Source organism: Prionailurus viverrinus, chromosome D2, assembly GCF_022837055.1.
Source record: "Prionailurus viverrinus isolate Anna chromosome D2, UM_Priviv_1.0, whole genome shotgun sequence".
Classification (NCBI taxonomy): domain Eukaryota; kingdom Metazoa; phylum Chordata; class Mammalia; order Carnivora; family Felidae; genus Prionailurus; species Prionailurus viverrinus.
In genome coordinates this window covers 20873108-20896783 of record NC_062571.1, presented here as the reverse complement: position 1 = coordinate 20896783, position 23676 = coordinate 20873108, and the positions used below count along the sequence as shown (strand labels likewise).

The 23676-nt window shown below is 38.7% G+C and overlaps 1 protein-coding gene and 1 pseudogene across 3 annotated transcripts in view; both read right to left on the bottom strand.

The window, feature by feature from the left end:
• The window catches only part of BICC1 (BicC family RNA binding protein 1), a 295442-nt gene that overhangs the window by 127510 nt on the left and 144256 nt on the right, over positions 1-23676 (bottom strand). The window lies entirely within an intron of this gene.
• LOC125148159 (5-hydroxytryptamine receptor 3C-like) lies at positions 12940-14202 on the bottom strand (annotated as a pseudogene).

The window sequence follows — 23676 nt, the reverse complement described above, 5'->3', positions numbered from 1 at the left end:
AGGCTGTGATACGCAGCCAGAGGAAACTCAGTGCATACAAGCCTAGTGACATAAATAATGAAAGTGGTTGTGACAAAGAGGAGCTGATGCTGGCAAAATACTACACATTAAAGAAACTCTGGGAGATATTTCACAACTTTCAAAGTACAAAGGATGACATGTTGGAGTCGGATCTAGACTTACAGTTACCAAGGCACAGAAAAGATGCTCCCTCAGTATCATACGCTATACAATAAAAAAAGCACTGTTTCAACTATTCTTTTTCCTTAATTATTTTAATGTGTGTTTATTTTTGAGAGAGAGAGAGAGAGAGAGAGAGCGAGAGAGAGAGAGAGAGACAGAGTGTGAGCAGCAGAGAGGCAGAAAGGGAAGAAGGCACAGAACCGGAAGCAGGCTCCAGACTCCCAGCTGTCAGCACAGAGTCTGACACAGGGCTCGAACTCATGAACTGTGAGGTCATGATCTGAGCCGAAGTTGGACGCTTAACCAACTAAGCCATCCAGGTGCCCCAAGTTCCAACTATTTTTGACAAGTTTTTTACCAAAAAAAAAAAAAAATGAAATACATTCATTCTCAATATTACTAACATTTAAATACAGTGCATTAAATAATTGGCTTTAATATCTTCATTTTCCTATACATTTATCACTAACAGAAACTTTTAATATTTTCACAAAAATGTTTAGAAGTTTGAACATGTTTAGAACATGTTTAAAAATGTTTATAACAATGAACATCATTCAAGTTTCCCAGTGATTACTGAAAGCACTCTGCAGTTTCAGCTTGCACAGTCATTTTTATGGTCCCACGTTGCTGTGCAAGTCGAGGACTACCTTTTATGCCCTATTGAGAATAACTGATAAGGGGCTTCACACTGTTCCAACCATAGGCAAGCTTAAATAATTCATTTCTAGAAGTTCATAGAACTCCCCCTTATCAACCAAAATCTAGCTCAAATATACCCTCCACTCTGAACACTCTCCCAACCCTCCTGGCCAGAAGTCATCTTTCTCTCTCCCCTCCCCACTCTAACTTTGTTGTGGCAACATTATAGTACTTATTTCTTTGCTTGTTTTTCCAATCCCACCAAGAAAGTGGCCTCCCAATGGCCAACAAACTGTATCTTGTTCACTTCTAAACATTTGAATCTAGCACTTAGGATCTAAGAAGCATTGTTAAAATACAGTGGAGATAAGAAAGGTCAAAAGGAGACGCAACAATTATCTAAGACTTTCCAATTACTTGGCACTTGGTAAATCAGACAGAGTAGAGCAGCTCCATCTACACAGTCTCCTTTAATTCATACAAAAAATGGTATCTGTTAGGAATCTGCTTATCAAAATAAATGAACTAAGTCAATATTCCTTAAATGAAAGTAAATTCTGTATCACTGACAGAATTCATTCTACCAGGGTATGTCTGCATACTAATGGATAAAGAAACTCTCCAACTAAAATGTCTGAGGTGGAGAAGTACAGTGAGTGGTAAGCTGGGCCAAGTATGGGTTGTGGACAGTGGGAAGCCTAAGTTCTGTCATTTCCACTCTAGCCTATGGCTGGCACAGGCTCAGGGGCCCGCATCTGCCCATTGTAAAAGATGAGCCAGATTTCTGTATTAAGTCTCCTGATTTTCTAAAAATTTTTTTTAATATTAATTTTTGAGAGACAGAGACAGAGCACGAGCGGTGAGGGGCAGAAAGAGAGAAGGAGACACAGAATCTAAAGCAGGCTCCAGGATCTGAGCTGTCAGCACAGAGCCTGAAGCAGGGCTTGAACCCATGAACTGCAAGATCATGACCTGAGCTGAAGTCACACACTCAACTGACTGAACCACCCAGGTGTCCTAAATCTCCTGATTTCTAAATGTGACCTATTTCAATTATTTAAAAAAACACTGTGGGCCAGAGAAAGCATGGACCCTACTACTTTCTGACCTGTGCTCCAAACCAACAAGAATTTTCATGGGGTATGAGTGGGTTATTTGTAATGATCTATGTTAATGAAGAACAGGTTTCTTGGTTCCCCAGGGACATAAGGATCTGTAATTCTTAATGCTATTTCATTCCCCAACTATCACTTTATTATAATTTCCCAGAAATTTTAAATATATCTTTATCATATCTATTATCACAAGTGTATAATAAAAAGGTTAAACCTGAACTATCTAACTTGTATATAACTTGAATATAGTGGTTTAATAGTACATATCTTGGGGAAAAAATGTAATAGTATTGATATCTCTAACAAAATCAAGTTACCAAACTTTGATTGTTAACTTTCTAGCCTCTAATTTTTCATAAGCCCATTATTCTAGTTACATGATTTCACATTATATGCTTTTTTAGGCAACACATTTTACCATCCACATCACCTTAATCTTCTTCAAGCAAACAATCCTACTTAGCTCAGTAAACCCCAGTAGGATTAATGCTGACTGGTAATGACAGATTAGCACAAAAGCAGATCTATAATGGCATCCCTAAGACATTAATAAGATAAAATTCTATGCAGGCTGTACTGGGTAAATAGGAAACGAAGTACTAGGTTTGAGAGAAGTTTGCTTTAAAAAAGGAATAATGAAGAGGTACATATTGGTTATGCTACTATTGTAACAACTCCAAATGTCAGTTGATGAACACAAAAGTTCCTCTCTCCTGTTAAATGGACTGCATAGGTCAGCAAAGGGCTTGGTTTTCCACAGTCATTCAGCGAGCCAAGCTTATGGAGGCCTTTTCATTTTATGGCTGCCCATCTAGAATCCATGGTCTCCTATCTCCCTTTGGAAGAAAAATAGGAAGAATCCTGTGCCGAACTTTTACTACCCTGGCCTCAAAGAAAAACACATTACCTCCCTCACATTCCATTGACCATAACTACACACATAGCTCTACCAATTCAAAAGGAGCTGGGTCATGCAGGGGGCAATTAGAGTATTTGCTGGGCATTACTGTCTCTGCCAGATGGTTCTTTATTTTTTAAGTTTATTTATTTATTTTGAGAGAGAGAGAGAGAGAGAGAGAGAGAGAGAGAGACACGGACAGACAGGCAAGGAGAGGCAGAGAAAGAAGGAGAGAGAGAATCTCAAGCAGGCTCCGCACCATCCGCACAGAGCCCAATGTGGGGCTCAAACTCACAAACTGCAAGACCATGACCTGAGCCAAAATTAAGGGCTGGAAGCTTAACTGACCGAGCTACCCAGTCGTCTCTGCCAGACGGTTCTTTTCTTTTAAAAGCTTCAACATCAGGGGCGCCTGGGTGGCGCAGTCGGTTAAGCGTCCGACTTCAGCCAGGTCACGATCTCGCGGTCCGTGAGTTCGAGCCCCGCGTCGGGCTCTGGGCTGATGGCTCAGAGCCTGGAGCCTGTTTCCGATTCTGTGTCTCCCTCTCTCTCTGCCCCTCCCCCCTTCATGCTCTGTCTCTCTCTGTCCCAAAAATAAATAAACGTTGAAAAAAAAATTTAAAAAAAAAAAAAAAAAAAAAGCTTCAACATCATATAGTAAAACCTACTCTTGCTCCTTTCAGAATCCAGACTTGTACACATAACCTCCTAAACATATCTCTGCCTTGATATCCCATCAGCTCCTTAGACATGTTTAAACTGTGCACAATCTTCTCCACACAACAGGACATTATAAGTTGTCTATCCAGGATCCAGGAATCAACCTGGTTATCTAATAGAGTGATGCCACTCCCAATGCCAGGGACTGGTTTAAGAATAGGCATGAATCGGGGCGCTTGGGTGGCGCAGTCGGTTGGGCGTCCGACTTCAGCCAGGTCACAATCTCGCGGTCCAGGAGTTCGAGCCCCGCATCAGGCTCTGGGCTGATGGCTCAGAGCCTGGAGCCTGTTTCCGATTCTGTGTCTCCCTCTCTCTCTGCCCCTCCCCTGTTCATGCTCTGTCTCTCTCTGTCCCAAAAATAAATAAACGTGGGAAAAAAAAATTAAAAAAAAAAAAGAATAGGCATGAATAGGCATGAACCTAAAGCTCAACAACAACAAAATAAACTAAGCAACTTGACCCCAAAATGGGCAGACCTGAATAGACTTTTCTCCAACAAAGATATACAAATGGCTGATAAGCACATGAAAAGATGCTGGACACCACTGATCATTACAGAAGTGGAAATCAAAAGTATAAACAGCATCTCACACCCATTAAGATGGCTACTATCACACACAAAAAAAGCAGAAAGTGCATGCTGACAAGGATGTGGATAAATTAGAACTCTTGTGCACAGGTGGTAGGAATGTAAAATGGTACAGCTGCTGTTGAAAACAGCAATGTGGAACATGGAACACCAAGAGCAATTCATCAAAAAATTAAAAATATAATTAGCACATTATCTAGCAATTTCACTTCTGGTTATACACCCAAAAACTGAAAGTCCCATAGAGATATTTATACATCCACATTCATAGTAGTGCTATTCATGATAGTTAAAATGTGGAAATGTAATACAAGTGTCCATCGATGGATGAATGGAAAAGCAAAATGTGGTATGTGCATACAATGGAACAGTATGAGGCCTTATAAAGGAAGGAAATTCTAACATATCTACAACATGGATGAACCTTGAGGCATTATGCTAAGTAAAACAAGCCAGTCACAAAAATACAAATACTGTATGATTCCATTTCATGAGAAAATTTACCTCAAGTTGTCAAAATCATAGAGACAAAAAGTAGAATTGTGGCTTGTTTTCAGGGGCTACAGGGAGGGGGCAATGAGGATTTATTAATGGGTACAGAGTTTCAGTTTTACAAGATGCGAAAAGCTATGGGGATGGCTGCTGGTGATAGTTGAACAACAATATGAATGTTTTTATTACCACTGGACACTTAAAAATGGTTAAGATGGTAAATTTTATGTTATGTGGATTTTACCACAATTAAAAGAAGAGGAGTGGCTGGGTGGTTCAGCCAATTGAGCATCCAACTCTTGATTTAAGCTCAAGTAATGATCCCAGAGTCATGGAATCGAACCCTGTGTCAGGCTCTGTGCTGAGCATGGGGCCTTAAAATTCTCTCTCTCTCAGGGCCCCTGGGTGGTTCAGTTGGTTAAGCGTCCAACTCTTGATTTTGGTTCAGGTAATGATCTCATGGTATGTCGGACAGAGCCCCTCATCGGACTCTGCACTGAGAGATGGAGCCTGCTTGGGATTCTCTCTTGCCTTCTCTCTCTGTGCCCCTCCCCTGCTCACTTGTGCTCTCTCTCAAAATAAATAAACATTAAAAAAATTTCTCTTTCTCCCCCTCTCATGTGTGTTCTCTCCCTCAAATAAAAAAAAATTTTAAATTAAAAAAAGAAAGAAAGAAAGAATAGCCAGGCATGTGATGCAATTTGGGTGAAAGATAAATAAGAAAAGGTTTGATGGGCACTTTTGAGAATGAAGCTTTCAGGCTTTTTAAAGAGAATTTCTGAAAAGGTTCTCTCTCTCCCACTAGATGGGAAACAAAGACACATGGAGCCCTGATGCTACAAGAAGAGAATCAGCTCTGGGATAAAACTGACAGGGTGGAAGACAGAGCTGAGTCAGAGAACATCTGAGTCCTGGATAACATCACAAAGCTTCTTGATCAACTATCCCTGAAGCCATTACCTGTGCACACTTCAGTAATGAGAGCAGGTACCTGTTCATGTTGGTGAAGCCAGCCTGTTACTGGAAATGGAAAGCATCCCACTGGATGCACATTCCAAACCTGGTCCTCCTTCTGACTTCCACACTTTTCTCTGATATGTGTTCAAAGCTGTCCTCTTACCTCCCATAGCTTCTCCCTTGCTGCCCACACTACTGTACCCAATCAGTTGCACAGACCTAGTGATTCTCTCCCCCAAACTGTGCCCAGAACCTAAAACAACCTTCCATCCAGGTAATTACCACTCCTGAGCATTTCCACAAAGGGCTTCACATGTGGTAGCAGCACTTCCAGCTCTCTCCCCTTCAAGTAGTAAGTGCGGATATTTCCCTCCTCTAAATCCACCAGTGCTTATTCATTATCTCTTAAGTCGGGCACAAACTTCTTGGCCTAACATTAAGGCTGTCCATACCAGGCCATGACCCACCTCTTTGGTTTTACTTTTCCTCAGTATCCTCTACCTTCATCACCACCACTATCCACTGTCCTGCCCACACCCAATCCCTATGGTTTTCTTGCATTATGTAAGCAGTTCTATTGTTTCATGGTCTCCTGCACTCAATTTCTATCTGTTGTTCATCACAAAGCATAAAAGCAACTTCAAGATCCCCTCAATTTAATACAATCTTTCCCTCCTCTGAGCTGCTATACTGTCTTTCTTATGCCACTTATATTTCTATTTTTAAACTGGATCAACCCCCTTCTAGAATAAACTATCTTTGAGGGAAAAGTCTATTTTACTTATAGTGAACTTGCCGGGTCTTGCAAGGCCTAATTATTGGTAAGGCAATGAAAGTTACACTTTTGACAATCACAAAGAGGATGTCTGGGCATTTCATTTGCAAGACAGTTTTAAGCTTCTAGAAGAACAATCCACTGCCCTTTGAGGAAACCAAAGGTAGAATCACATTATTTTAATAGGATCATATATCTAAATCAAGAGTCCCTGGCTCAGATGTCAACTGGAGTCAGGCAAGGAACAGTTAGGAATGGATGGGCAGAGTGCATGCTTTTAATTCAAATATACATTACACACACACACACACACACACACACACACACACACACACACACAAATAGACATACAAAGATTATTCATTGCCCCAAATACATTTTCTCTCATTTTCCTGAAATTCACCACCCCCTTATTCATATTTCCCCTTGATCTATAAATATGGGTACAAGAATTACTCCACCATGAGAAAACCAACAGTGCACCGACACCAACCATCACAGGATAAGAGGTAGTGGAAGAGCATGCGGCAAACAGGGACACATCACTAGCTCCAACCAGCATGTGTAGACACTGGCCCAAAGTAGCCAGACTTTCCGACTTTCCAAGAAAAGCTATCAAACCAGACTGGCATGTAAAATCTCCTTAATTTTAAAATGCAGCTAATGGGGCGCCTGGGTGACGCAGTCGGTTAAGCGTCCGACTTCAGCCAGGTCACGATCTCGCGGTCCATGAGTTCGAGCCCCGCGTCGGGCTTTGGGCTGATGGCTCAGAGCCTGGAGCCTGTTTCCGATTCTGTGTCTCCCTCTCTCTCTGCCCCTCCCCTGTTCATGCTCTGTCTCTCTCTCTCTCCCAAAAAATAAATGTTGAAAAAAAAATTTAAAAAAAAACGCAGCTAAATAATTGACTTAAAAATCACTATTTAGATAAATATGATACGGCCTAAACTAAATGTTCATATACCAAATACAACCAGCAAGCCATTCTCTTATTTTCTGTTTACCTGAGATGGGTTAAAAGAGAAATTACAGAATGTGGTAATACTCAAAAAATGAATAGATGGTGCTTCTATCAGAATCAGAAAATCCTGTGCCCCAGGCATTTTATAAAGAGCTGGGCTTTGATCTTAGGAAGAAGGAACAGGCAGCTTTTACAAGCCAGCACCTGATTATGGGTCTAGGGCATTTGGTGGGGAGGCCCAGGGCTAAAGGCTGCTGGGAAGCTGAGATCAATTAAGCCTCATACAAGGTTATATGTGAATTCCCTTGCACTTGGTAGAAATTTTTAAAACCACTAAATTTTCCTGAATTAATGTTAAATTAACACTTCCAAGAGGATGCCAGAAAAATAAAGTATTACCCTGTTGAATTTGGTACAGCATGACAGAAAATATCTACTGTACTATAAATGTATTTTTCTGCAAAAGTAATTTTAAATATTTCTGACATAGGAAAAAGTATAGAGCTCATAAAAAGTTATGAGTAATATTCAAAGGATTTATACATTTCAAAAATTATTTTAATTGATTATGAAAGTTTCCAAAGAAGCTACTCCGGAGACTTAAGTGCACTAACGATGTCACAAGGGAGACTTGGAAAGACAAACATACAGATATACTAAGGTTTCATTCATTTGCAAAAGTGTAGAATTAGATTTGGCAATATTTCAGATGTCTTCATGTGATTCTTAGAATAAAAGTTTCAAACAGTTTTTCCCTTGTGAATTTTCAGGTTCTTAACATCTAAAAAGAATCCAATTAAAAACCACCAAACTTTCCAAATGCTGGTTTCAAGAAATTAAGATTCTTTCGATACAACTCAAATTCCAAAACCTATTCACACCTGATAAAGTGGCATAATTATCCTATATTATGAAATATGAACCAGTTGGTGAGGTATATTTTTCCCATTATGCATTCATTCATTTATCAAACAAGGTAAGTATGAGACACTATGCTCAACCTACGAGCAACAACAATGGACAGCTATGGCCACTGCTCTCACAAGGCTGATATTATACTCAGGGAAACCAACAACCAACCCTTACACCCTTAACTACAAAGTGTAAGAAGTTTCATGAAAGAAACTTACATGTTGCAATGATCTCACCTAACATAGAGATGCCATGTAGTCTATTAATCAAGGGAAGGCTATGCCTTGATGAAATGAGCCACAATATGAAGCATAGTTACATCAAAGTGGGTAATGAAAATCATGCCTGGGACAGGGAGCAACATTCATTCACTTTTAAATATATTTACTGCATGTCAGATATGTGTCAGTCATTGCAGTAAACATTAGGCATAAATAGTGAATAGAATTTAAATAGTCCCTGATTATACTTATAATCTACTGGGGGAAATGAACAAGTATAATAAAATAAATCTACTGGGAGAAATGAAGAAAAGGCAGCAGGAAGAAATCATTTTTTAAGTGTGGTAGGGGTTAAAAAAGAACAGGATGCTCTGAATCAGAACATAAGAGGGGCAGTACTTTATACTACATGAGACGATCTCTGAGAGCGTCACTGAAAGATGCCAAGGAAAACATAAAGAACATTGCAAGCTGAGAGTACAATACAGCACAAAGGCCCTGAAGCAGGAGGGAACTCGGTGTTAAAGGTCTGAAAGGCAACCAGAAAGCAGGAGGAAACAGCAATAGGTTAGGCAGAGAGGGTAGTAAGGGCCAAGTCCAAAGCCTGGAGAGCCACGATAAGGGGGTTGGATCTCAATAGAAAGAGCTAGGAAGGCAATGAAGGGCTTTAAGCCTTGGAGAAACACGACCATATTTGTCTTTTACAGATCACACTGAAGAAGGCAGGACTGGGAGTAGAGAGAAGAGCTAGGAGGGCACTGCAACTGTCCAGCAAGAGATGATGGGAGCGTGGAGAAGGGTCAGGATGGCATAGACAAAGAAAAATGAAGCAAATCAACATATACTGAGGGTGGAACTGACAAGACTACTGATTGATTTGATTGGGGAGGAGTGATGAAAGAGGAGTTATCAAGTTGTCAATCAGGTTTCTGGTTCAAATAACTAGATGGCTCATGCAATCACCGAGACTAGAAGAAAGAAAGAGACCAAATGAGACTAAGAAAATAAAAGTTTTAGTTAAGTTACATTTTTGAAGTCTATGAGCCACTCTAGATTTATAGCCAAGTGGAAATATCAGGCTAAGGTGATAAGAATCTAGTGATCAGAAGGAAAAAAAATTAATTGGAACTATAAATTTGGAATTAGATATTTTAGATCATGGAATCTGAGACTCTCACCTACTAAAGACAGAAAAAACAAAGGTCCTCCCAATTTGGGTGTGAAACTAACCTTGAGACAAAGTAGAATGGTAAGTAGAATGGAGGTCAGGGGAATAGGGAATGGGTATTGTTTCATGGTCACGAAGTTTCGCTTTGGGAAGGTGAAAAAGTTCTGAACATGGATGGTGGTGACGGTTGCAAAACAGGGTGAATATACTTAATGCCACTTAAAAATGGTTCAAATAATCTTACGTAGTGTGACTTTAATAAAAAAATAAACCTCAAGAATTCCAACATTTAGACATTGGGTAGAACATGAGATGCTGAAAACACCAGAGAGGGAATGAGCTTCCAGAATGGTAGCAGACAATGATGAAGTCATAGAGAACAAAGGGAAAACTCCAGACTAATCCCCACACAGGAGAGTTCCTTAAAGAAAGAAGAACTTAAAGCTCCTGAGAAATTAAGTCAAATGAAAGACTTCAAAGTATCCCTTGGAATTTTAAAACATCAGTGTAAGGGTAAGTGCAGGAGTTGGAGTGAGTTGAGAAGTAGAATATGATTAGATGACTTTTTTAAGAAGTTTTGACTCTGACAAAAAGCAGAAAAACAAGAGGGTGGCTGGAGAAGAATGTGATGCCAAGGGAGATATGACAGTTCTAAGGAGCCTACTCCAATGTCCACTTTCTCCCAATTAGAACCCTCAATTTTCAGCTGGGCACATGGACACCTAAATTAAGTACTCTGACTTCCTCGAAGACAGGGATGGCCAGAAAACTAAGTTCTGCCTAGGGATGCTAGGAGATTCTAGGGAATCCCATGATTCAATATGTTCTGTCCCTTCTTCCATCCAGCTCACTAGACTGCGGTTCCAACTTGGATTATGAAGATAAGGGCCATAAACTAGGAGTGGGAAACTGTGTAGGCAGAAGCACCTTGATTTGCTAAGTCTTTGGGAAGCACTGTCACCACACCAGGCCTGTACTATGAGACGTAATCTTCCAACTTATTAAATAGCAATCATTTGGGTTTGCTTTGATTTTCTGTTTCCATAGACAACTCTAACCTCAACTAACATAGGCAGTTTTTGTCTTTAGTATGTGAGCCAACAGAACACAATTGTGTGAAATGGGGATGGTCCAACTAGAAAGCCTGACTCATGACAGAGGGGGGCAGGATCTAAAGAGAAAAGCATGAGAGAGATGCACACCCAGCACAGCTAGAAAGATGAGACTAGGTAAGATGCAGGAGGAGTTCAATCATGCAGAGACTTGTAAAGTACGATAAGGATTTTACTTTTTTATCTTAAGAGCACTGGGAAACTAGATATTTTTAATAGGTAAGTAACATAACCTAATGTGTATTTTTTTTCAAAGATCACTGACAGTAATTTGAAGAAAGGAATGAAGTGAGGGCCAAGACAGGTGGCAAGGAGACTAGGTAGGAAGTTGTTTTGACAATCCACCTGAAATACGGGGTTGGGTAAGATAATGATTATGGCCTATGGCAGAGTGAGCAAATGTGAAGACAGCACTGGCAGCACTTTGTATGTGTTATGCATGACAGATCAGGGACAGTAAGCAGTCAAGGGTGACACCCAAGGTTACGACCTGGACAACACTGTGAATAGTGGTATAGCTCACTGAATTGGGGACTTGTGGAAAAGCTAAACACTTGGGTAAGTTCAACTTTTAACATTCTAATTTTTAAGTTCCTGAGACAACCAAGTGTAAATAAATACCCAGCAAGTAAAAGACTTGTTCTCACTAGCTTATTCATAATAGTGAAAAATAGGAAATAGCCAGGTGTCCATAAACAGGGAAACAGATTACCTGTGATATGCAATGTAATCCAACTCACTATTAAAAAGGAACAAGCTACTGATATATTAATGATAGGAGGAACCCCACAAACATAATGTTCAGTGAAAGAAGCCTTATACCATAAAGTACATACCACATGTTTCCATTTGTATAATATTCTAGAACAATCATTGGTGAAAAAACTCAGAAAAGTGGTTGATACAGTAAATTGGGGGTGGATCTGGGAGAGGGGATAGGAGGAAACTGTTTCAAGTAATGGTAATGGCTTATATCTGCATAAGAGTTTGGGTTACACAGATGTACACATTTGTCAAAAAACAATGAATAGTACATTTACTTTAACAACGACAAAACACTCCAAATATTGAATGCTGATTACTGGTATGCATGGTGAAGGGGTGAAGTGTGCTGATGTCTGCTTGCTAGTCTGAAATGCAACAAAAAAATAAGATAGATTGATAAATAAATAGAAGGATAGATACATCCATATGAGATAAAGCAAATATAAAGAAGTAATTGTAAAATTTAATTAGTGGGTATATGGTATTCCCTGCGTCTTACAACTTTTTTGTATTTTTATAATAAAATGTTAGAAAAGCTTTAACTAATCTGCACTTCTTTAAAAGCACCAAAACTTAATAATAATAGATTCAAGCACACATCTTCCTCCTTTTCCTTCACGTCTTCACTATTATTGTGAATCTATAAATGTTCACTACTATAGAATTCATAACCAATTCAACCACAAAGAAATCTTATCATTTTAATGCCATTTGAAATCATTACCAAGTATCTAAAATATGTACTTTGCAGAAAAATACTTAAATAGAAATATTTTACCACATTTTAAGCAATGAAACCATGATAATTCAGAATAAACGGGAAAATTTCAGCTAATACAGGGAAAATAATGGTCATTCTGAATCATGTAACATTTTAAGGGATACTGTTTTCTTACTTCCATACTTTGGTAGCTCTTTAGGACCCATTTAATAAGGAAATAACTATCACTGGCATACCAAATGTCACACTGTTATTCATTAATGTATTTTTAAATGTCTCCCTAGGAATACTGTTTATATCCTTAATTTCCACTATCAAACCCAAATTCTTTCCCTTAAAGAAAACCCCTAGGTCTTTCTTAGCAAAAATTAGCAACTAAAATTACTTAAAATTATTAGAGACTTAGCTGCATTTTACTAAAAATTTATCCTCAAAGAATAAAGACAAATTGTCTTTTTTTTCCCCTTGAAATGAGGCCTACTGAGGGTGATTCAACCAAGGAAGTATTTTAGGAACTGGAATCCTGAGGAGTGAGGCAGAACTCATGGGAGAGCTGAGGGGAGCTGATGACATTCAGTAACTTCTAGAGCGAAGTTCTGGGAACTACCTGGGTCTGGTCTGAAACCGCATGGAAGGACTGGGTTAAAAACAACAAGGTGGTTGCTGAGGCTAGGGGCTGGGATTGGATGGGCATGAGAGCCTGGATGGTTTCTAGAGGCAAGAGAAGCTCAAGACTGGGGTTTGTAGGTGGGCGTCTGAAGAAGTGTTCCAGAGGACAGTGACCATGATGATAAGAGGCCATAAAGAGCAGGCAAAGGTGGAAGAGCACAATGTCCATCCTGTGGCTGAACTACACTCCCAGGTGCTGCTTCTGAGCCTTGTGTTCCTACTGGCCCTTGCTGATGCAGAGCATCCATTTAACTCTGCCTCCTTGTTACCAGGAACCCTCCCCACCAACTCCACTGGCTCCTTCGGGCCAGGCAGGCAGATAGGAATGAGACCCAGGCCCTTACTTCCCCTCTGGGTTGCAGTGGGGCAGCATTTCTTTGGGCTGGTACAATGCATAAACAAGCATTAGAGCCACCAACTCATGGGTGGTAGCTGGGTGGTAGCCAGGTGTGTAGCAGGGAGGTGATAAAAATGGTCTCCAGTTGGCTGACCTGCACCATCAGAGAAGAACACAGGGCAAAGGAGATACTGATGAGGGGGATGCCAGTGTCTGGGAATAAGTCATTTGTCATAAGCAGAAAGACAGTGTAGTCCGGTAGCAGTGCTGTCTTGAATGGGGCATGATTCTCTTTCTGCTGGTAGGTAGAAGCTGAAGGCATGGATGACAGCCAGAAAGCCACTGGATACCAGAAGGATACCAGAAGCCTCATCATATATAGGCTGGGATTGTGCCTTGATGGCTACCTGTTGAGATGAAAGAGCTGAAGGTGAGTGTGCAGGTCTGTTCATCAAAGGGTAAATGGAAGATAGTCCATATTACATATGCTGATGACTCATACTGGTTTATCTAATCTACTACAACCTTCACAGGTGACATAAGCTATGTGACCTGTAGGTACCTAATCCACATCTATGAACTCAATGAAGATAACTGGAAGTCATAGCTCCTTAGTTGCCATGCTGAGCTTCCTGATGCCCCCACATTCCTCTGGATTCCACCTGATGAATGGATTGTACCAGACCACAATTAGCCACAGGAATTATGTCATCAGTTAAAGCTATGCATCACGCACTTCCAGGATGTCAGACAGGGTGATGGAGATGTAGACATGAGTGGGGATGCTGTAGTTGATGGCTGGATGGAAACTTTTCTGTTAAACACTGCTTAGAAAATAATAGGGACTTCCCCCACTGCTGGTCAAAGCCTGAGTGATTGGTAGTAAAATGGTCTCCTCTTCCTTGAAGCAGCCAGTGGAGAATAAGGCAGAGGAGGAATCCTTTCCCATGCAGCCAATCTCTTTCCATCTTCCTTTCCTTGGCTCTTTTCTGGAGACATAGCAACAATATTGTTCTTAACAGACCACAGGCCACACCTTGAGCGCTGGCTCAAATTATCCCTTTAATTAAAGCTTATGAAATGATTTTTCAAAACCAACTACCAATTAAAAAGCTCAAAATCAACTCTCATTCATTTATTATTTTCAGGTGATACAGAGAGTTTCTAACATGGCAAGCACAACTATAGATACTACTATAAGAAAAGAGTTTTCATTTAGTAGCACAAGTGTTTTAATTACATATTCATATACACTGTGCTTGGGATATTTTGTTGCTCATTTTCAGTACACGAAGTCTTTAACATACAGTCTGGTGAATATTCTAAGACAAATAGCTTTCCTTACTGTACATGCCATCAACTTAGACTTTAACTGTACAAAACATTTTTTAATGTTTATTTATTTTGAGAGAGAGAGAAAGCATGAACCAGGGAGAGGTACAGAGAGAAAGAGAGACAGAGATAGAGAGAGAGGGAGGGAAAGAGAGAATCCCAGGCAGGCTCCTTGCTGCCAGTGTGGAGCCTAACATGTGGCTCCACCTCACAAACCATGAAATCATGACCTGAGCAAAAATCAAGAGTCAGACACCCAGGCAACCCTATACTAAATTTTAAAATACCTTTTAGGGGCGCCTGGGTGGCTCAGTCGGTTAAGTGTCCAACTTCGGCTCAGGTCATGATCTCACAGCCCTGTGTTGGGCTCTGTGCTGACAGCTCGGAGCCTGGAGCCTGCTTCAGATTCTGTATCTCCCTCTCTCTCTGCCCCTCCCCCACTCGCATTCTGTCTCTGTATCTCTCAAAAATAAATAAACATTAAAAAAAATTTAAATAAATAAAATACCTTTAAACGTCAAAAGAAAGGTGTATTAATCTCTCAAGTAAACATTTAGATACTATGTCTTTTTCAGAGCCCCACTGTTAAAGGAAAAAAGAAATAGCTAAATGAGCCTAACGTTGGTCCTAAGTCCTCAGGTTTTTTTTTTTTTTTAATTTAATTTTAATTCCAGTACAGGTAACATACAGTGTTATATTAGTTGCAGATGTACAATATAATGATTCAACAATTTCATACATACAACACCAAATGCTCATCGCAAGTGCACTCCTTAATCCCCATCACCTATTTCTCTCAACACTCTACCCACCTCCCCTCTGGTGACCATAAGTTTCTTCTCTATAGTTAAGAGTCTGATTCTTGGTTTGTCTTTTTTTTTTCCTTTGCTTGTTTTAACTTCCACATATGAGTGAAATCATATGGTATTTGTCTCTGACTTATTTCACTTAGCATTATACTCTCTATCTCCAACCACGTCCTTGCAAATGGCATGTTTTCTTTTTTTGTTATGGCTGAATAATATTACATTTATCCATTCATCTATCAATGGACACTTGGGCTGCTTCCATAATTTGGATATTGTAAATAATGCTGCTATAAATACAGTGGTGCATGTATCCCTCTGAATTCCAAGTTCTCAGTTTTTAAATTCTTCCCTGGCCTGATCAGAAAAAATATTGAACTAGGTACAGCCACAAGTTTTAGAGAGGGAAGAGAAATCTTGTTTTATAAGTTGCTGGGTTTTGCTTTGCACACTGTAACCAGCCTAAAGCAAAATGCTTTCCATAAATGTGGTAAACAAACACCAAACTCCATTTCATCAATAAAACCAAGTTTTCCCAAATAAGAGAATGTCAACTCACTCCATCCATTTTAAACTGATGCAATCCTTGGAATGTGTGTTTGTTAAAAGGGCAAATGAAATGGTGTAAAGCTCAAATGTGACCAGTGGAATACAGGCTGTTGTGCTAAAGGAAAATTTTGAGTTTTTCAACCAGGGTCAAACAGAAAGGTGAGATGCAGAACACTGTAAATTTATCTGGAAAAAAATTGAGTGGAAAGTGTAAGTTTTAAACATCATATTTTCCTTTTCTTTTATAAGGTCATTCAAGTGAGCATCAAAGCTCACATAAGAAAAATTCACAGAGGAAAAGGCAAGGAAATGTCTTCGAGAACGCTCTTTGTATAAATTGGTATATCTGACCCAAGGCAATAATGCAGTGACCAAAATCAGAGCATCTAAAGATAATGTAAAACTTCCACTTTTTCAAGCTAAAATGATTCAGGGAATCTTTTAAACCAAGTTTTACTCCCAGTCTGTACCCTGTGCATTCTGTTAAAAAGTGAAAGACCATAAAATTTTCAATTCTGTGTTTACTGGCAAACTTATTATTTATTATGTTCACAAAAAAATTAATTTACAGCAAACCAAGATGATACAATGGGGAAAAAAGCCATTTATTGAGTACCTGGTATGCACCAGCACTTCATAAACACAAATACACATGAGCTCTACTTTCTCCATACAACCTTATAAAGCAGGCATGATCCCCATTTGACACTTGAAAAGCACATTTGGAGAGATTAAAGAACTTGCTTAGGATCACACAGCTGAGTCTGGAGAGGCTTTTATTCCTGGCTCTACAATTAACTAGCTATATGTTCTTATCAGTATAAGTCACCTGACACTCATATGCAAAATAAAAGACTTAACTGAATATTTTAACTACATTAAAAGGTGATTTTGATCTTTTAGAGACTGGTAACAGATGGTCAGACTTCCTAATTTCCCTCTACCTCTACCCTTCCTTGTCTTTATCCAATTTTACTATTCCTCACTCATTCCACAAGAAGGTAGGGAAGGGAGTTGTGCCCTCCCTCTGTCCCCCCCCCCAAAAAAAGAGTACTTAAAAGTTTTGTTTTACTTAAAAAAAATTTTTTTTAGAGAAAGAGCACATGTGTGAGTGGGGAAGGGGCAGGGGAGAGGGAGAGAAAGAGAGAAGGAAAGGGAGAGAGAGAAAGAGAGAGAATCTCAAGCAGGCTCCACATTCAGTGTGGAGACCAATGAGGGGCTCAGTCTCATGGCTGTGAGATCATGACCTGAGCTGAAATCAGGAGTTGGACACTTAACTGACCGAGCCACCCAAGCACCCCCAAAAGTTTTGTTTTAGATAGCTGATAACACATCTAACTTTTAAAGGAGAAAAATCTCATATAGAGAAGTTAAAACTAATTCCTAACACTAGAGCATTAAAGACTTTACCCTGTACTTTTTCATAATTACAGTGAACAAATGAGAACTGACTTCATAAAATTCCCTCAAATGCCTGACATCTTTGCTTAAAAATAAAAAAATATATATTACTGTGCTCCCATAACAAGTTTGGTAAAGAACCATCATAGTAGCTAGTAAGAAACTGTGTGTCTAGACTAAATTTAAGTCATTCTTAACAAATTACCTTTTTTTTTTTACTTAAGTACAGCTGACACACAATGTTGCATTAGTTTCAGGTGTATGACACAGTGATTCCACAAATCTGTACATTTATGCTCTGCTCAGCACAAGTGTTAGCTAACATCTGTCACCATACAATGCTATTATGATACTACTTTACAAATTAGCTTTTAAAGGACTAGAAGGCCAAAGAGAGTTGAGTAATTCCTTCTATATCTTGTTTATAATCTACAGAGGTACAAACTCACAGCAATTAATTAGAAAGTAAAATTCTAGTTTGGTAAGTAATAATCTGTGCCTTCCTTGAAATTGACAAGCTGAACTGAACTGAGAATTTTCCATTGGCCCTAATCACAAACCTCTTACTTGTTTATTATTGAAAAGTCAGAAAAAGCCATCACTTCCAATATATTTGTCAAAGGGGGTTATTTATTAAATAGAGAAGAGAGATTAAACATGAGCAAATGCCTGAGATATTTTTACTATTTTATTAACTCCTTGCAAGGGGGTGCCTGGGTAGCTCAATGGGTTAAGGATCCAACTCTTGATTTTGGGGCCCACATGATCTCACAGTTCATGAGATAGAGCCCCTCATTGGGCTCTGTGTTGACAGCATGGAGTCTGCTTGGAATTCTCTCTATCCCTCTCTCTCTGCCCTTCCCCAGCTCGTGCTCCCTTGTACATGCACTCCCTCTCTCTCTCAAAATAAATAAGCATTAAATTAATTAATTACAATAAAATCCCTTGCAGGGAATAAATCAAGGGAAAAATATAGGGAATAATTTGCCAGGTATTTAAGAGAGGAAGATGACAACATTAACATTTGAATGCCTACTATGTGACATGACAGGGAGGTTTTATGTAGATTGCTTTGCTTAATCAGTCTATTTTTGTAATCCAGTACAGTTAACATACAGTGTTATACTAGATTCAGGTGTACAATAATCACACTCTAATTTAGTCCTAAAAAAGGTAGGAATTATATCGCATTCAACAGGTGAAGAAAGAGACTCAAAAACTAGGTAATTCGTTCAAGGTCACACAGCTAATAAATGCTGGTGTATTTCCGCTCAAATATATTTGAATATATACTTAAAAGAAAAGTCTAAGCTCTTTATACTACCCACCCCCCCCACCTTCTCTGTGCTTGGTCAAGGGTTTCAAAAACTAAAAAGTCACATTCAGCAACCTATTAAAATTTTAGTTTTGGCTGAAGAAAAAAGAACCATGTGATTATGATACACTGTATCAACTGCTCCAAAGGTATGAGAAGATAGCATATACAAGTTGTGCTTGTAGAAAAGGGTAAGCTGGACATTCAGATAAAGCTATTTAAGTAGAAAACATGTTAAATAAAAATATATTTTGCTAAATAAGAATATTCCTTAGATCAGAAGTGATAAGAAATAAGTAAGTGAAGGCTAGAGTCAGCATTTGCCATAGAAATGTCTCGGGGCGCCTGGGTGGCGTAGTCGGTTAAGCGTCCGACTTCAGCCAGGTCACGATCTCGCGGTCCGGGAGTTCGAGCCCCGCATCAGGCTCTGGGCTGATGGCTCGGAGCCTGGAGCCTGTTTCCGATTCTGTGTCTCCCTCTCTCTCTGCCCCTCCCCCGTTCATGCTCTGTCTCTCTCTGTCCCAAAAATAAATAAACGTTGAAAAAAAATTTTAAAAAAATAAAAAAAAGAAATGTCTCTTACCTCATGGCCTATAGTGTGGATTTTAACAAACCAAGTTCAGAGAACAGAAAATAAATTTCACAACAGAAACACATAAAGCCCCACCCAGAGACTGAAATATAAATTCCCCCTTAGTGATCAACAGTAGAAATGAGTGTCTGGCTTTGCCTCAGTGGAATGAGAAAAAAGAAAAACGTCTCCTGAGAATTCCTAAATACAAGTCTATATTCATGCACTCTTGGTGACAGAATTAAAAAAATTTTAAAGCAATTTAAAAGTAGTGTTCAAAGAAGTCTCATGGATAAAATTCTAATGTAAATGAGCTTACAATAAAAAAAAATCACTACAGGTACAAGGGGAAAAGCCATGAGTAGTGATTTATTACAAGTATGTTGAAGGAACAAGATACTATCAAAACTAATCATGCAGATTTTAAAAACAATTAGTTATAAGGACAGAAACACTGAGTAAGTCCCTTTCCTAAAGCTCAGGCACATAAGACCTACCTAAACCTGAGGATGGGGGAGAAGGGGACATACCAATACACCCTCCACCCACCAAAAACCTTGCACCAAGTAACAAGCAGCAGCAGCAGCAGCAGCAGCAGCAGCAGCAGCAGCCGCCCACTGCTGGGGAAGAAGCAAGAACATGGAGAGAGCTGGGGGCCCAAGTATGCAGTGTGGACTGAAAACCGAGGGTAGATTAGGAATGCTGAGAAACCCCTAATGCACTGAGACCTCCTACTTAAGCTCAAGGTACTAGTAGTTTAATACTGGAGAAATCTGAAGTCTGTGTTGGACTCAAAGTAACTATAGCAGCAACAAAATTCAAATCTAGCTCAACTACTGATAATACTGACACAAATGCCTATATCAACAGCCTGAAGGAAAGACAGAATTGGCCATTTATGGGTATTATTTACCCCGTCTCTATTGTTCTTTAGGACACAAAACCTTATATTCAGTTAAAAAATTACTAAACACAAAAAGGGAAAATTAAACCATTGCTAACAGATGACCTGGTCAACAGAACCAGACTCCAATATGGCCCAGGTATTGTAAATAAAACAAGGGACATTTAAAATCATTATAAATATGATAAGAATCTAATTGAAAAAAAAAAAAGATCAACATGTGCTTATGGTGGTGAGGGATTTACCAGAGAGATGAAAACTATGTAAAGGATCAAATAAAAATGCTTGAAATGCAGAACAAAGTCATAGACTGGGAAAAAAAAAATACTTACAAATCATATACCCAATAAAAGACTTGTATCCAAAACTCTTAATACTCAGTAAACAACCCAACAACATAGTAGCAAAATTTTGAACACTTAACAGAAGTCATAAGAATGGCCAATAGTCACATAAACAACTGTTCAACATCAATCTTCAAAAAAACATAAATCCATGATGAAAAACTGCTACATATCCACTAGAATGGCTAATCTTAAAAAGATAGACATTACCGAGTGCTGGAAAAGCTGTAAACAATGGTAATTCTCATACATTGCTGGTGGGAATCCAAAATTGTAGAGCCACTTTCTGATTGAAATGAAACATATACTTCCCAAAGGAGCCAGCAATTCCATTCAAAGGCATTTACCCAAGAGAAATGAAAATATTTGTCCACAGACCTGTATGTGGATTTCACAGCACATTCGTTTATAATAGCTATAAAATGTAAACAATTCAAATGTTCATCCACTGGTGAATGAACAACAAGAAATACTCTAGTATATCTACACAACAGACTACTACTCAGAACCAAAGCAATAAACTATTGGTACACTCAACAACCTAGATGAATCCCAAAGATTTAGTCTAAGTTAAGACACAAAGGACTAAACACTGTGTGATTCTACTTATATGACATTCTGAAAAAAGCAAAACTGCAGCGAGAGAAACAGATCAGTGGCTGTCAGGTACTGGAAGTTTATGGGAAGGAAACTGTTCTTTTAATGAAAACTTATAAATTGCATTTTCAAGACGTATAAATACAAATAAAAATATCTTTCATTTGTTTATTCAAAAAATATTTACCGAGCACCCACAATGTAGCAGGCACTGTTACAGACACTGTACCAAAAAAAGTTTCTTTTAGTTGCACAAGTATGAATTTTCAGAAGTGATGGGAACAAATGCAACAAAAACTCATTTAATACAAGTTTTCTACATGCTGATTGAATGTTGTCAGAACTCAATACTCCAGATTCTCACAAAATATCCTATATATTCCCATGCTAGTTTGTTACAAATTTATTAGGGTGAACCATATGAAACTGCAATGTAATCAACAAAACATTTCTTTCCTGTATTCCCATAGACAAGAACTAAGAAGCCAGGGGAGTCATCACTGGTAATGTCACACCTTCTCCTCATCGTAATGCAAAGTACTAGCTTAGTTTCTGGTCAAAACACCTGATATTTTTGGTGAGTGTTTTTTGTTTTGTTTTTTCACTTGTTAAGAACTTTCCAGACATCTGGACTGAAATGTGTTATTCATCTTGTAAACAGAGATGATTGCTATGGAGACTTAACTGACCTCTGGTTTCATGTTTCTAACATAAGAACTAAAGGACAACAAAATTACTCCCATTTTTAGTTAAAAGTCTTATACTTAGCTTCCTTATCATTAGTGGAAAACATGAGGTTTAATTCATTCTTAATTCAGGCATTTTAAAATAGACTATTCCTATGAAAAATAAATACACTTTCCAGAATCAAAAAATGACATGAAATACCATTTTGTTAAAGAATCTATTTTAGATAGTATAATTCATGCAGATAATTTCAGGAAAAAAAATACAATTTTTGCACTTTAACACTATCTTAACTTTTTTTTATAACCCACTGGGACATTTATATCCTTTTGGTAGGATATTTTCATGACCTGCGTTGATAGTATTCTGGCCTGTAAAGGGGCTAATAATTAATTCCAGAGTCACTAAAGTTTGCTTCAGACCCACTATATGACAGCTGCCACTCAGCATAAATGTACACACTATGGATGATGAGAGCTGCATGACCATCTGTGTCTCACAAAGGACCTCATTACAGAGAAAACAATGAACAGAAATTTAGAATGTAAGAGGTGGAACTTTTTATCCCTCATATTTCATAACAATTATTTATAATTCCAAAATATGAACTTTCTCAATGTTAAAAAGTATATTTCTCTACTTTTCCAATTTTTTTCAAACTCCACCCTAATTTTTATGTTTTTGCTTTCTTGATTTCAATCTTTCAAAACCCTAACAAATCAAAGTTACAGAATTTAATCTTTGGTCAAACGAATCATACTACAAAGCCTCATATTTAAAAATCCAAATCCTATCAGATTTTAAATCTGTATAAATTCAATAATACTTAATCCAATTTTTTAAGTAAGTGAATTTTTACTTGAAGTACTCAGTTACCCTCCAGCTGACTTCAGGTATTTTCCACTACGTAAGAGATTATCTAAGGTAAACCTGTGCCATATAACCTTTGCATAAATGAACTTGTGCCAACAAATGAGAAAATCTGAGCATGGCATACAAAGGTAACTCTATACCTTAATTTTAATTGTTTAAACCTAAACATTGTCGATAATAGCAACCAACTTAACAATCTTTAGAAAATGAAAAACAGATGAAAAGTCTTAGATCATCATGAATCACACAGCAATGGAATTTAGCTTTAGATCACTCCTAGGATTCTTCTAACTATAATGGGGTTTAGGCTTTGATATTTACAATCTAAGCCAGTGGCTCCAGACTACTTCTCCCTTCAGATTTCCTGAAGGCAATGAGGTTAGGATAAGGGGTGCAATTAGGGTAGGGGTGCCTGACCTCTTTAAATGCCATATCTAAGCTCCAGGGAGAAGGAACATGGAACCTCTTGATGACAATGCCCCTGAATTCGGTGAAGAAGCAGGAAGAAGCATGAGAGATTTCAGAAGCGAAAAAAAAGTCCAAGATCAGTATGTGAGCCTTTTTAATGTCACACATTTGAAGAAAAGAATCTCCTCCTTAAAAAACCTGACAGCGCCAGGTTGCTACCAATAACCGGGTCATGTCATTTTAGAAACCACATCCTAGGGGCGCCTGGGTGGCGCAGTCGGTTAAGCGTCCGACTTCAGCCAGGTCACGATCTCGCGGTTCGTGAGTTCGAGCCCCGCGTCGGGCTCTGGGCTGATGGCTCAGAGCCTGGAGCCTGTTTCCGATTCTGTGTCTCCCTCTCTCTCTGCCCCTCCCCCGTTCATGCTCTGTCTCTCTCTGTCCCAAAAATAAATAAACGTTGAAAAAAAAAAAAATTTAAAAAAAAAAAAAAAAAAAAGAAACCACATCCTATTACCACTAAGGAAATTTAAAACATTAAAATAAAAATCCAGCTATCAATACCCCACTATAGTCTCATGATTAGTAAAAATTTACCTCTACTCCATGTATGGGAGAAATGGACAAATTATAAAAAGAGAAGCTGATAATAAATATA